The sequence below is a fragment of the Salvia splendens genome, chromosome 13, assembly GCF_004379255.2.
Source record: "Salvia splendens isolate huo1 chromosome 13, SspV2, whole genome shotgun sequence".
Classification (NCBI taxonomy): domain Eukaryota; kingdom Viridiplantae; phylum Streptophyta; class Magnoliopsida; order Lamiales; family Lamiaceae; genus Salvia; species Salvia splendens.
In genome coordinates, this window is record NC_056044.1 from 22,793,970 (window position 1) to 22,808,831 (window position 14,862).

Here is a 14,862-nt window from a genome sequence, read left to right on the forward strand (position 1 = left end):
CAACTATCAAATTTAGGGTTTAGAAATACAATATCAATACAGTGTATGAAATACATCAACACAAAGCCATGACAATGCAAATACAATTTCATATTGACATTGTACATGTATTGACATATTATGTGTCGTGTACAGATATAAAGTTGTTAACGAAATTTTTTACAAATTTTGATATCGGAACATATGCAAGTGGGATCTTGTTAGAATCCTTATGAAATTATCTTTAATTTGATATATGTTGTGCGAAAAATAATTTAAATCGAGAAAATTATATGCGTTTTAAAGTTATGGGATATTTTTCAAAAGTTAGTTACAACTAATTTATTGTAAATTGACATTAATATCCTTATTGACATTTTTTATTGATCGCATTGATATTCCGGAACCGATGATCTAAGCTCTTGACTTGAATATCTAATGACTATTATTTAATTATAATTATCAATTAAGTATTGAGTTAATAATATAACACTCCTTGATCTAACAATAAAACCTATAGCAACATTTGCTGAAGGCTGGACTGTGAATAATCCTTCTATCAATAATCAAATACTTCCTTCATTTCTTTTTCTAGATTTCAGCCTCCTTAGGGTGTCAATTAACCGATCCTCCATTTCAATTAACCGATCCACCATTCACTAAGGCCCTACTTGGTATGGTGGAATGGAACGGGGAATGGAATGACATTCCTATATCCATTCCTTTGCTTGGTATATTTTGCTCATAGGAATGACCATTCCCTTTGGAATCACTATTCCATTCCACGTGGGAATAGCCAAATTCATTCCATTTCATATTCCTTTCTTTCTTATTTTAAATTTTAACAAAATTATATAAATATTATTTTATATTATATTTAAATTTAATATCATCACAATTTTACAATAAAATTAAAATTTTAAAATTTTTAATAATTGAAAAATCAACACACACACACTACACACATTTCACATATTTCACCCACTACACACACTACACATACTTCACACATTTCACATACTACACACAGTACACACAGTTCACACACTACACACATTTCACACACTACACACATTTCACATACTACACGCACTACTATACTACACACACTTCACATACTACACACACTACACACATTTCACACACTACACACTGTTCACACATTTCACACACTACACGCACTTCACACACAAAATACAACCATAGCACACAACATAAACACTCTACCTACACTATTCACAAAATATACACATTGTACACACATTACACATACTTACAAATTTTACACGAAATACACACACTACACACAAACTAAAATTTCAAATTTAGTACAGTTTTTCAGTTTGATTCAGTGTAAACTTTCGAAAAATTTCAGTTTTTCGATTCGGTTCGGTTTGGATCGAAAAAAAAATTAAAAGCTGAAAAAAATTCAAAAATAGGATGCTTGAAATGTGTGAAATCTGAGTAGTGTTTGTAGTGTGTGAACTGTGTGAAGTGTGTAGTGAGTAAAATGTGTAGTATGTGTAGTGTGTTAAACGTGTTGTGTGTGAAATGTGTGTAGTGTGTGAACTGTGTGTAGTGTTTGTAGTGTGTGTAGTGTATGAAATGTGTAGTGTGTGAACTGTGTGTAGTGTGTGAAATGTGTGTAGTGTGTGTAATATGTGTAGTGTGTAAAATGTGTTTTGTGGATATAATTATTCATATTTCAATTCCAAACCCTCAATTCCATGGTACCGAACGCAACCTTAAATATTTTTTTTTTTGGTAGAATCAACAAATTAATTGTTCATATTTCATTCCATTCCGATTTCTATATTAATTTGTAGTTATCAAACATAGGAATGAAATCAATCAAGGAATAACAATTCCATTCATTTTGCATTCCTTGTGCTTATCAAGCACAAGAATTCCATTCCATTCCCACCTTCATTCCATTCCCATCTCCATTCCCATCTACATTCCATCCCCTCCTCATTCCATTCCATCATACCAAGAAGCCCCTAAGGAGCTCATGTTGACTTTTGGAGGGCCCGAATGTCGCCTAGCCTGGCCCGGTGAAGATGGAAAAGAAAGTCGTTTCTTTGCAAAAGCAGATGTTTCTTTGTCATTATCCATTCCTGAAGGACTTTGAGACTTCAGCCTGGCCTTTGCCGAGCGAGTTGGTGTCATGTAACTTGGAATGAATGGAGAGCTATCCAAGCTCTCGTCGTCTCTACTAACTGAACCGGCTATGCTATGCCTCCTCCTATTCCTCTCTGATTGAACGCTGAACACACTCCTCGAGTCATCCTCTTGACTCATCATGCTCACCTTTGGGCTGGAATTTCTTAGTTTTCGTGCTGCCAATGAAGATACAGCCCTTGGAGACGGAAGGGCGGGAGCCTGGTGGCTATGAGACAGCTTCTGAGTAGCTGCTGGAGATGGATTTTCCGAGTTTAGCTGATGGCGAGCAAAGGACTTCGTGATTTCTCCTGCAGCAGTTCCGGGGCTGCTATTTTTTAATGATGAACAATCACGGTTGAGATCTTTCCCTGTCGTATTTTTAGTCTCGAGGGGAGTAGCAGCCATCCATCGTTCCAGCCAGCTCCAGCCCCAGTGAGGATTTGTTGGGTCCATGAACAATAAATTGTTTGATTGTGCTGATTTTTTCCACGTTTGCTGTTTTAAGTGACATTTTATTAAGTTAACGCTGATGCCAGGAGATATCTAGACTGCCATATATAAGAAGTACCTGGTGAGTGTAGGAATAAGCAAGAGCTCTTTCGCGTCTCATTGCAGCTTCGTATTTTTGGAGCAAGCTCGCCTCAGTTTCCTTTGTGGACTATCATCTCATTCCTCCGCCATCTGCACCACAATTGAAGAGTCTTTTAGTGAAAGGGATACTGAAACCTTAACACAAATTCAGAAAAAAGTAACTAAGGAATGACAAACTTGTGTAAGCTAGCTAGTAATCATATTTACAAGGATCCGGCCATATCAAATATCAGCATATGCAGAGTGGATTTGCGTTATGCGCAGGTGCTAGATTTCTGACAAAGACATAATTGCATCAGAGAAAGAACTCACTCTCAAGCTATCCAGCTCTTTTACACGTCTCTGCAAGAACTGCCCTACTTTCGTCCAACATTTTGGTTCTTCTAGTGTGGATCTGAGATTGCAACCGAGACAGAGTCAGCAGACATTTCGGAGTGCTTGAAGTCTGCCGTTCTGCTGCTGATCCGTCAACAAGGGACTTCAATCTGACTAGTCCTCTCAAAGCTCGCAATGCCCTCCTCGCCTGAATATCAGAAACACAATAGCCAGCCCCTATTAGACATACTTCAACTTACAACTGATCTTTATTATAGTCGGTAGTTATAGAACTGTGTAAATACGACATACTTCACTTCACAAATCACAGTTATTGCCTCATCACTAAGTTAATAGACCTCATAAAACTGTTTTGGCTGAATAAAACAATATCAAGTTAAAATATTCATCAGGTACAAACTAACAGAGCCAGATTAAAGCCAGCATATAAGCATGATCATATATTGAACAGCATCAGCAATAAAAGACCATTCAATCCTGCAAAAAAGGGGCATTTTATCAACAGCTCAATTTTGACTCCAACAACATAGGTCGAAACATTTTTTATACTATAATGAAGTTCAAAACTTCAAATCAATCAATATCTTATCAAGTTCATTAATGAAGTAAAAAGGGAAAATTTGCATTGCAGCATACCAGGTAACCACGGAACGCCGTCTGAATTTTGAGTGCTGCAACTTCCTCCTGGTGTTTTCCAGAAACTCGAGCCACTGTTGGCAGTGGAAATACCTCCGGAATAGCCTCCACAGCAGCTATTTCTGCTTCAGTAGCCACAGAGTTGTTGGTTCTTTGATTACAAGAGATAAAAGCCGGGCGTAATACAACCCAAAAGAAGGAATACAAGAAACGAAACTGAACTGAATTACAATGAAACAAATAAACCGTGAATGTTTAGCCGAGTCGAGGAGGCCTCTTCCCGCAAGACGAGATACGCCCCGGTAGTGCTCTTCGGTTTGCCGTGTCGTCCCCAAAGGTAAAACGACTACGTCTCTATTGATGCAGCACCGCAATCAGTAGAGCTCCGGCGAACTGGATGGAGGAGAGGGCAGAGCTTCGACAGAAGGACAATGCAGAGAGAGGGAGAGAGCTTATGATGATGCAGAAGGCTTGTAATGGTGTGTATTAATGCAGTGGTATGGCTAGCCTATTTATAGGCCAAGCCACCATGCAGGGTCAACCGAGCCATGAAGGCTCATCATGGCAGATTCGTAACCGCCGTCGGTTACGAGCGTGTGGCAGGCGTGTGCCTATCGCATGTGGAGCGTGTGGATTTCTCACGTGGCAGCCGTGACTGTGCCTCGCTTGACGACGTGTCAAGCCACTTGGATTGCTGACTCGGCGGTGGTCCAAAAAGAATAGTTTGGGCCAAGCCCCAAGCCCAAAGACCACCCAAAGACCAATTGCCAAGATCCAAGTCCAAGTCCAAGTCCAAGCCCAAGATCAAGATCGAGATCGGGATCGGGCCCGCGGCCACGCCCACGAGCACGCCCACGGGCTCGGGCGGGGCGGGGCGGGCGGCGGCGGCGCGCGCGTGTGCGCGCGTGTGGGTTTTTTCACCCATCTTGATCCACTATAATTATTAAGTAACATAAAGTCACTTAATTTAAACACATTAAAGATGTATTAATCTTCCAATGTGGGATAATTAACACTAGTTAATTATTCCCTAAGCACATGCTCCAAGCTTTAATTAAAAGCTAATTATGCCCAACTTTAATCCACTATTTCTCACTCACCGGAAATCGGATTTGAGAAAGTGAATATACTACATTTATCTACGTAAAATGTAGATCGACGCTATATCATTTAATTTCACAAAATTAAATGTCTCGTCACATTTATTCTTTGGTCAAAACCATTGACCGGGCATATTTAATCCATGATCCCCCACATGAGTGGAAATAGCCAAATGCATATGCATGCAGACATAAGCTCAACCCTCGAGAGGTATATAAGCATAAGGATAGGTAGTTGTTGACTTTGAACCCTCCATAGTCGACACCATCGGATACACAGGCGGTTTAGTAGCGCGATGCTTTGAACTAATCCCCCACGGCGTGCACCGAGACAATGGTGTTAACGCTTAAACACCTCAACCTCATCCGTTCTCACGTTTTGTGTCCATTGCGGTCTTGGACACCACTTTGGATTCATAAGTACGTTTTATGAAGCGACCAGACTTCGCACTTACATAGGTGATTCTTAGTCAAGTACCTTGCCATACTTGGTCTCTTTGAGAACTCCATCTCTTTGAGATCTTTAAGAACCATTAAAAGTCATAGACTTAGCCTTTACCACTAGGCAAGTTCTCCAACACTCTATTGCTCTTAGGGAATAGATATAGTTTGAGTGTTTTCCATGAACTCTCATAGCTTAGTTGTCCCTTTGAACCAAGTTCTTGGGATCTCCAGTCATCATGGTTGGGTTACCACTGTGATAGTTCTTTAGTTTGTGGATTTCAAACCCATTCCCTCTAGCAACTTATTCATTTGATCACGGTTTAACCCTTTGGTTAGCGGATCCGCTAGATTATCTATTGACTTCACATAGTCAATTGTAATCACCCCTGTTGTGATCAAATGTCTCACGGTGTTATGTCGTCGACGTATATGTCGAGACTTACCGTTATAGAAGCCATTGTTTGCCCTTCCAATAGCTGCTTGGCTATCGCAGTGGATCAGCACTAGTGGCACTGGCTTAGACCAGCATGGAATGTCTTCAAGGAAGTTCTTAAGCCACTCGGCTTCCTCACCAGCCTTATCCAAGGCAATAAACTCCGATTCCATTGTTGATCGGGCTATACAAGTCTGTTTTGTGGATTTCTACGATACAGCACCACCCCCAATAGTAAAGACATATCCACTTGTTGAAAGTGAGTCTCTATTATCGGATATCCAATTAGCATCACAGTACCCTTCAAGTACCGGGGGTATCTCGAGAAGCGTAGCCCATAATTTTGAGTATGTTTTAAATATCTCAAAACCCTTACAAGAGCTCTCCAATGCTCTTTGCTTGGATTGCTAGTGTAACGACTCAACTTGTTCACGGCACAAGCGATGTCAGGTCGAGTGCAATTAGTCAAGTACATAATGCACCCGATGACCCGTGCATACTCTTCTTGAGCAACGGGCTCGCCTTTGTTCTTGCTCAAGTGAACGTCGATTTCAATTGGAGTCTTAACCGGCGCGCCATCATAGGCTTTGAATTTATTCAATATCTTCTCAACATAATGTGATTGTGTTAAGATGAGTCCATCATTCGTTCTTAGAATCTTCATTCCAAGAATTACATCGGCTAGACCCATGTCTTTCATGTCAAAGTTTCTCTTTAACATGGCCTTTGTATCGTTAATTACTTGAGTGTTGCTACCCAAGATTAACATATCATCAACGTAGAGACACACTATAACATGACCGTTATTAGTGCTCTTGATGTAGACACATTTGTCGCACTCGTTGATTTTAAACCCATTTGATAACATCACATTATCAAACTTCAAGTGCCATTGCAATGGCGCTTGTTTCAATCCATATAGGGACTTTACGAGCTTGCATACCTTTTTCTCTTGTCCAGGTACTACAAACCCTTCGGGTTGTTCCATATAGATTTCATCTTCTAGTTCACCATTTAGAAACGCGGTCTTTACATCCATTTGATGAATCTCAAGATTGTGCAATGCAGCAATAGCGAGAAGCACTCGTATAGATGTAATCCTTGTTACAGGTGAATAGGTATCGAAGAAGTCATGTCCTTCCTTTTGTTTAAAACTCTTTACTACTAATCGGGCTTTATACTTATCAACTGTTCCATCGGCCTTAAACTTTCTTTTAAGAACCCATTTGCATCCTAAAGGTTTAGCACCTTCGGGCAAATCAACCAACACCCATGTGTGGTTTAGCAAAATTGAATCAATTTCGCTTTGAACAGCTTCTCTCCAATGCAGCCCGTCTGGGCCAGCAAAGGCTACTTTTATCGATGTTGGTTCTTCATCCAACATGAAAGCAATGTAGTCAGGACCAAAAGTTTTTGGTGTTCTGACTCTATTACCACGTCTTAGTACTGTATCTTTTGGATCGGGCCTTGCACGCTTGCACGATTCAGGTTCCGCATCTGCTGATTTAAAACTAGTGGCTTCTTCTTCCACTTGTTTAGAACTAGTGGCTTCTTCAATTCTTGTCTCAGAATTGGTTGAGACTTTTTCCTTGTCTTTGCAAGGAAATGTATTTTCGAGAAATACAGCATTCCTCGACTCAATTGTTGTTCCTACTGTGATAGTCGATATTTCAGACTTGTGAACAACAAATCGATATGCACTACTGTTAAGTGCATATCCAATGAAGATGCAATCAATCGTCTTAGGTCCGATTGTAACTTCTTTGGGCGGAGGAACCATCACCTTTGCCAAACACCCCCACACTTTGAGGTATTTGTAGGATGGCTTCCTTCCCTTCCACAACTCATAAGGAGTGACATCTTTTCCTTTGAGAGGGATCTTATTCAAGATATAGTTGGCTGTCAAAACAGCTTCCCCCCACATGTTATGTGGTAATCCTGAAGTTAGAAGCAGTGCATTCATCATCTCTTTTAGAGTTCGATTTTTGCGTTCTGCAACACCATTAGATTGTGGTGAATATGGAGCAGTTGTTTGATGAATTATACCACTTGCGTTGCATAACTCCTCAAACGGGGCTACATATTCGCCTCCTCTATCGCTTCGAATCATTTTGATTTTACAACCAAGTTGATTCTCAACTTCGTTCTTATAATTTTTGAACGCTTCTATTGCTTCATCTTTACTTCTTAAAAGATAAATGTAGCAATACCTTGTGCAATCATCTATGAAAGTCATAAAGTACTTTTTACCACCTCTTGTTTGCATCATCTTTAAATCACATACGTCCGTGTGAATTAATTCAAGGGGTTTTGTGCTTCGTTCAACTGAGTGAAACGGCAACTTAGTCATTTTTGCTTCAAGACAAATTTCACATTTATCTTGGGTATCCAATTCATTAGCCTTTAGTAAATCTAAATTCACTAATCTTTTAATAGCTTTTGAATTCACATGTCCCAATCTACAATGCCACAAATTTGAAGACTCAATCAAATAAGAGGAAGTAGATGCTTTATTCTTATTAGCCAGTGGCTTTGGAACACGCAGTGTTGCTACACTAAGCTTGAAAAGTCCGTCGGTTACATAACCTTTTCTGAGGGACTTCCCAAACTTATACAATGCAAACCTATCGGATTCAAATACAAGTTTAAAACCCTTATTCACTAGTATTGATCCTGAAACTAAGTTCTTCCGGATGTCTGGAACGTGCAGCGCATCTTTCAAGGTGATTGAGACGCCAGACGTCATCTTTAGGATTACATCACCAACTCCGAGGATTTCAGACGAGGCTTGATTCCCCATGTTTATCTTTCTCCCTTCAACGTTGTTGTAGGTGGAGAACATACTCCTATCTGCACAAACATGTGCAGTAGCGCCGGTATCAATATACCAGCCACCCTTGTTGTTGTTGACAAGGTTGACCTCTTCAGTGACCACAGCAATGAGGTCGTTCTCATCCCAGTCCTTGAATTCCTTCTCAATGACGTGGGCAGCCGGCTTCTTCTTCTTGCTGCGGCAGTCTTTAGCAAAGTGGTCTGGTTTGCCACACTTGTAGCAGTCGCCTTCAAACTTCTTTGAAGGCTGCTTTCCCTTCCCTTTATCGTTTGGACGGTTTGGGCGATGGCGTTTGTTGGAGGGTCCGCCCCGCTCCAACAGATTGGCTTTGGCCTCATTTGGGGTGAAGCCCTTAGCCTTTTGATCACTTTTGCGCACGTCGGCCTCGATGCGCAACTTCACGATCAAGTCTTCAAGGGTCATCTGCTTTCGCTTGTGCTTGAGATAACTCTTGAAGTCCTTCCAACTTGGAGGGAGCTTGTCAATGATCGTGCACCTTAGGAATTTGTCGGGCAAGGTCATCCCTTCAGCCACTAATGAGTGGATGATCATTTGGAGCTCTTGGACTTGCTCCATGACGGGTCGAGAGTCGACCATTTTGTAGTCCATAAACTTGGATGCTACAACTTGTTCCGTCCCTGCAGCATTATTTATGCTATACTTCTTTTCTAGGTTTTCCCACATTTGTTTAGATGTGGTTACATTGGAGTATACATTATAGAGGCTATCATCTAATGCACTTAAAATAAAATTTTTACATAGATAATCCCCTTTTCTCCAAGCTTCATAGTCCGCCATGACTTCGAGCCTAGTCTCTTGGTCGCTTGGCGCGGGCGGCTCGTTCTCCGTGAGGAAGTTGGCGACGCCCAATGTTGTCAAGTAGAACAACATCTTCTGGTACCACCGCTTGAAGTCAGATCCTCCAAACTTTGGTGGCTTCTCGGCAGGTGGCATCATTCTTGGTGCCATAGGTGCCGCACTTGGTCCTTGGAATGAACCAATTCCGTTGCCCCCGAAGGAGCCAACAACATGGTTGGGCATAGAGCCCCCACCATTCATGTTGGGCATAGAGCCCGCCATGGTCGTACCAGCCCCGAAGGGACTAGCACCCGCATGAGACCCGAAGGCCCCAGCATTCGTGTGAGACCCGAAGGCCCCAACACCCGTGTGAGACCCGAAGGCCCCAGCACTCGATCCATTAAAGGACCCGAAGGAACCACTAAAAGTGGAACCAACCGACCCACTCGAAGTGGATCCACCAGTGAGCCCAAGGGGGTTAACGAACTCCCAAGGGGTTGTTGAGGAAGAAGGATAGCGCCCGGGAGTGGGCATCATCGTCGGAATCGACGACGTGTTGACAGGTCCAGTGGTCGCCATGGTTGAAGGAATGGCGGCGGTGGTGGTGGCAGCGGTGGTGTTGGATTCCGTCGACATCTCCAGCAAAGGTGTATTAAGTTTCGAAATGTTAAGTTCAGTTTAGAGGTCAAAAATCCCTTCAAAAGCAAGCTATCTCGTCTTGCGATTGTTGGTTCTTTGATTACAAGAGATAAAAGCCGGGCGTAATACAACCCAAAAGAAGGAATACAAGAAACGAAACTGAACTGAATTACAATGAAACAAATAAACCGTGAATGTTTAGCCGAGTCGAGGAGGCCTCTTCCCGCAAGACGAGATACGCCCCGGTAGTGCTCTTCGGTTTGCGGGAAGTATCTCGTCTTGCGGGAAGAGGCCTCCTCGACTCGGCTAAACATTCACGGTTTATTTGTTTCATTGTAATTCAGTTCAGTTTCGACTCTATACACGTGTGCGCGCGTGTGGGTTTTTTCACCCATCTTGATCCACTATAATTATTAAGTAACATAAAGTCACTTAATTTAAACACATTAAAGATGTATTAATCTTCTAATGTGGGATAATTAACACTAGTTAATTATTCCCTAAGCACATGCTCCAAGCTTTAATTAAAAGCTAATTATGCCCAACTTTAATCTACTATTTCTCACTCACCGGAAATCGGATTTGAGAAAGTGAATATACTACATTTATCTACGTAAAATGTAGATCGACGCTATATCATTTAATTTCACAAAATTAAATGTCTCGTCACATTTATTCTTTGGTCAAAATCATTGACCGGGCATATTTAATCCATGATTTTTACAAGAGTAAGGGGCGTGCTTTATCTGCTGATTTTCCACCTCTGTCGATCTCGTGTTTCCCACTTGTGGAGAAGGATTGGAAACCTCAGAAGGCTCCTGATTTGGAAAATCAGGAACCGATGGCATTTCATTCACAAGCAATATCTTCTGTGATTTACTTGATCTCTGCAATCATGAACCAAAGCAAATATCAGATGCATCAACAATCCATCAATCAATCATCATATTTTAGCAAACAATTAAACTATAATCTCCTTGGAACGCAGGCCTAGAGCCTTCTTGACTGATGAAAACAAACTTCCTTTCGCCATCCTCTTATCACTCTTTCTTCAATGGCCCTATCCCAGAAACTACGGAAAATAAAAAAAGAAAACCATAAAATATTTTGCAGAAATCTTCAACATCATAATGCACAATCACAAACCTCTTTAAAACATAATTAATACAGCAAATTATTAACATGTGCACAATTCACATCACTTCTTAAATATTGTAACCACATTTCCCCTAAATTTAATATGCAAACAGTAAATGAAGAGCTATCAAATTTAAGCATCTAGATTCCATACGTTGCCATATACATTACATTTCTACTGAGTGAGGAAAATGTGATAAACACACAAATGCTAAAAATAAGGAAAATTCGTCCACAGCATCTATGATGGGAATCTTACTTGCCAATGAAATCAGCTGCTTTTCAGATCTCAGATAGTTAAGAGTCTCCTCATGATTGTGAATCTTTACTTGAGGCGTTAGGGAAGAGAGAGCAGATCTTTTGCAATTGAAACAACAGTAGTGATAGGCTTATAGAAACGCCAACGAATGAGGCGTGTTTAAATGAAAATCGCTGGTTCTTTTAAGCAGATGAAAAACGCCAATGAGAGTGGCGTGTTTGACCAGAATGATATATCAGCAAACCCTCCCCCAAATCGCGAGACCTTCTCCACATCGCTCCATTCTCTGTGAAATCGCCATCTTCTCTGTGATTTCGCCCTCTCTCCATCAATCGGGGTGCTATTCTTCTCCATATTTCATATACTTTTCGGTTAGTATGTTTATCTTTTCTCATTCTACCTTCTCTTCCATGAGTTTTCTCTTCTTCTCCGTAGATATCACACAGTCTGCAATTCTATCTATATCACTCACTATCTCTTTCGCCTTGTCAAACTACCGGCTCCGTCATTTGTTACCGCCGCAATAAAATGGTCGTCGCCGGCCAGTCGGCCACCATCACTCACTTCTCTCTGCTTCACACCTAGTACTTGAGGCCATTGTGTAGTTTACTTGTTTTGCTCGATTATTTCATCTCCCAAATGCATCCTCAAAGCCTCTCTTTCTCTAAAACCCTAAACCCTAATCTTATCCCCTTCCCTTTCCACCCTCTCCTTCCCGCCTCCCATAAGCCTATCAAACTCAAACTTCACTGCCAAATTATCCGCCCAAAATGCCACCCACCGCCCGGACTTCCGCACTTTCGCCGGACGGAGCAAAGGAAAGTCTGGAGGAAGCATCGACGGCAGCGCAGATCTCCTCCGGGAGTCCAAGCGGAATGCTCGCCGGAGAAGCAAGAAAATGGCGGAGAGCCTATTTTACCGATTGAAAAATCCCCACAAGTACTACCCAGATAATATTTCAGAGGAGGAGCTCCAGATGATTGGTTTGGGGTATGATAGGTTGGTGAGGTTCATGGACAAGGACGACCCTAATTTGAAGCACCCGTACTATTGGTATAAATATGGCGAATTCGGGCCCTACTCCTGGCGTGGGATCGTATTGGGCGACCCCATTCGCGGCGACTTTTCCGACAAGCGCGTGACGATGATTGGCGAGGTCAGGGATCAGGAGGAGTGGGAGACAATTGAGCAAGTTGAGCGATGAGGACAAGTCCAAGTGCTTGGAGTTCTTGCTGGGAAATCATCCAATGCTTCTCCTGCATCCGTATACGAAAGAGTGGAAGGCAAAGTTGGAGGAAATGGAGTTGGGTTGTGACGCTCCTGATGATAATGATGATGTTAGAAAGGTGGGGGGTGATTTTATAGATTGGGTTGAGGAAGAGAGGAATGATGAGGAGGAGGATCCGGATGATGTGATTCTTGATGTAAAAGATGCTAGGGATGAAGTATTAGGAATTCAAGAAGATGAGAGTTTGGAACCAGAGGAAGATGATAAGTATTGGGAAGAGGAGTTCAAGAAGGCTCTGAGAAGCAATGAGGCTATGGAGAAACTAGTAGAGAAAAGTATAGATGCAACGGAGAAGTATTACGAGGATATGGGGATACAAAAGAAGGAAAGAGAAGAGGGAGATGAGCTAGAAATGCGAGGTAAAAGGGCTAAAGTAAGCCAGGAAGAATGAAGCGGCTTGGTTATGGGCCGTATAGGAAGAAGGTGAAGAAGAGCAGGGTTCCACCGGGTTTGTTTTTACGCGCAGCTGTTAGACCTTTTACTTACAGAAATCTTGTTAAGGAGATTGTTCTTACCAGACATGCCATATTGGAAGGGGAAGTTGGTAGAGAGAGATGATGTTTTGGCCATTGGAATGTAATTGTAAAAACATTTGTTCAAGGTTGAGGTTCAACTATGTTGTCTGATGTAATCAATTATTTCCAATGAATTGAGTTTGCTCTGGTGATGAATTGTGTTTCTGTTTATTGTAAAGTTGGGTTACCAATTTTTAAAATATTGAGGGAAAAAGTTCACACTTCTAAGGGCTTGCTTGGTTACGTTGAAAACGCCTGAAAAAGCTCACTTTTTAGCCATTTTCATGTTGTTTGGTTAGATGTGTAGAGTTTCTATCAGACCCAGTTCACCAGCCAAGCTATGGTTATTGGCCTTGAATATTTGGTTGAATGTGTATGTTTTTTGCTTGATTAGTATACAGTTATTTATAAGTTTTAAATAACAATCAAGGTCTCTAAGTTTGCCAGCATAAAGAACAACTGATGAAAGCAAAAATTCTAAGAATCAAGTAAAACAATAGATGAATCATGCACTTTAAAATCACTATCACACTGCAAATAATGGTAATGTTTATCTTCATCAAAGAAAGAAATCAAAATAAAAATGGTTATCTAGAGTATAAAAATATCTTCAACAATTAGCCAAATGCATGATTCCTCAAATCTCACTTCCATGCTTCCACCCTTTCTTTATGCGAACTTACGCGACTTACAGCACTTAGATCCTTATTTTTCTCTGCACATCCATCACAGTGAAGAGTTGATCTTGGAGCGCGTTTATTAGCTCCCTTCTTCGCCTCATTGGGATTGCTCGTCTGGCTGCTTTCGTCCGTACGCAAATAATTGACACCCTTATTTTTTATTATTTTTAGTAATGAACCTCACATTCCATTAATTTACCGTACTCACATTTTATTATAAAATTAATATATAAAAATAGGACTCACATTCCACTAACTTTTTCAACTCACTTCCTAGTTCTACTATACTTCTTAAAACCCGCGCCAAGTCAAAAGGGTTCAATTAATCATGGACGGATAGTATGACCATAATTTAATTTTTATTTGCATATTAAGCTATTGCGTGAGTAGATATATAATCGTTTATATACACTAAAACAATATTAAAAAAATTAAATTATGGTCAATACTTTTAAAAATTTATGTAAAATTTTCAATTATATATATATTTATACATAAACAAGAAAAAGGAAATCATATCCATAAAATAATACTAACAAGTGTTATAAGATTTTTTTACGGTATATACTCAAAGAGATATTTATATTATACGCATATGAATAAATATGCAATATATATAGGTGAAAATATATTGGTAATGTTCATATTTAGATTATGCAATTTTCTATAATAGTGGTAGAATGAATGTTTCCTAAATTATTATTGTATATCTAGTTGGATGTTAGTTCCTTCATATTTCCATATGTCAAAAAATAAGTGGTAGGATATATCACCTCATCATGCCTATGTGGTCTGGATGGTCCACTGAATTTTTTCTCGTGCCGGTGGTTTATCCACCATGGGACCACACACTCGTTTTTTTTCCAGCGAAATTTTAAGAGTAAAGTCAATTTTGGTCTTAAACACAGGTCCATAACAAATGAAATCTTTGTCGGAGTGGTCCTTTTTTTTACAGTTCTGTCGGTCATGTCACTGTACAATTAGCATTGACCATTAGTTTTTTTACGAAACCGTAAAAAAAACGAGTACTT

The 14,862-nt window shown here is 40.5% G+C and overlaps 2 pseudogenes; one reads left to right on the top strand and one right to left on the bottom strand.

The window, feature by feature from the left end:
* Window positions 1–1,950: 1,950 nt before the first annotated feature.
* On the bottom strand, window positions 1,951–10,800 carry LOC121760715 (annotated as a pseudogene).
* A 1,446-nt stretch (window positions 10,801–12,246) lies between these two features.
* On the top strand, window positions 12,247–13,303 carry LOC121760716 (annotated as a pseudogene).
* The last annotated feature ends 1,559 nt before the right edge of the window (window positions 13,304–14,862 follow it).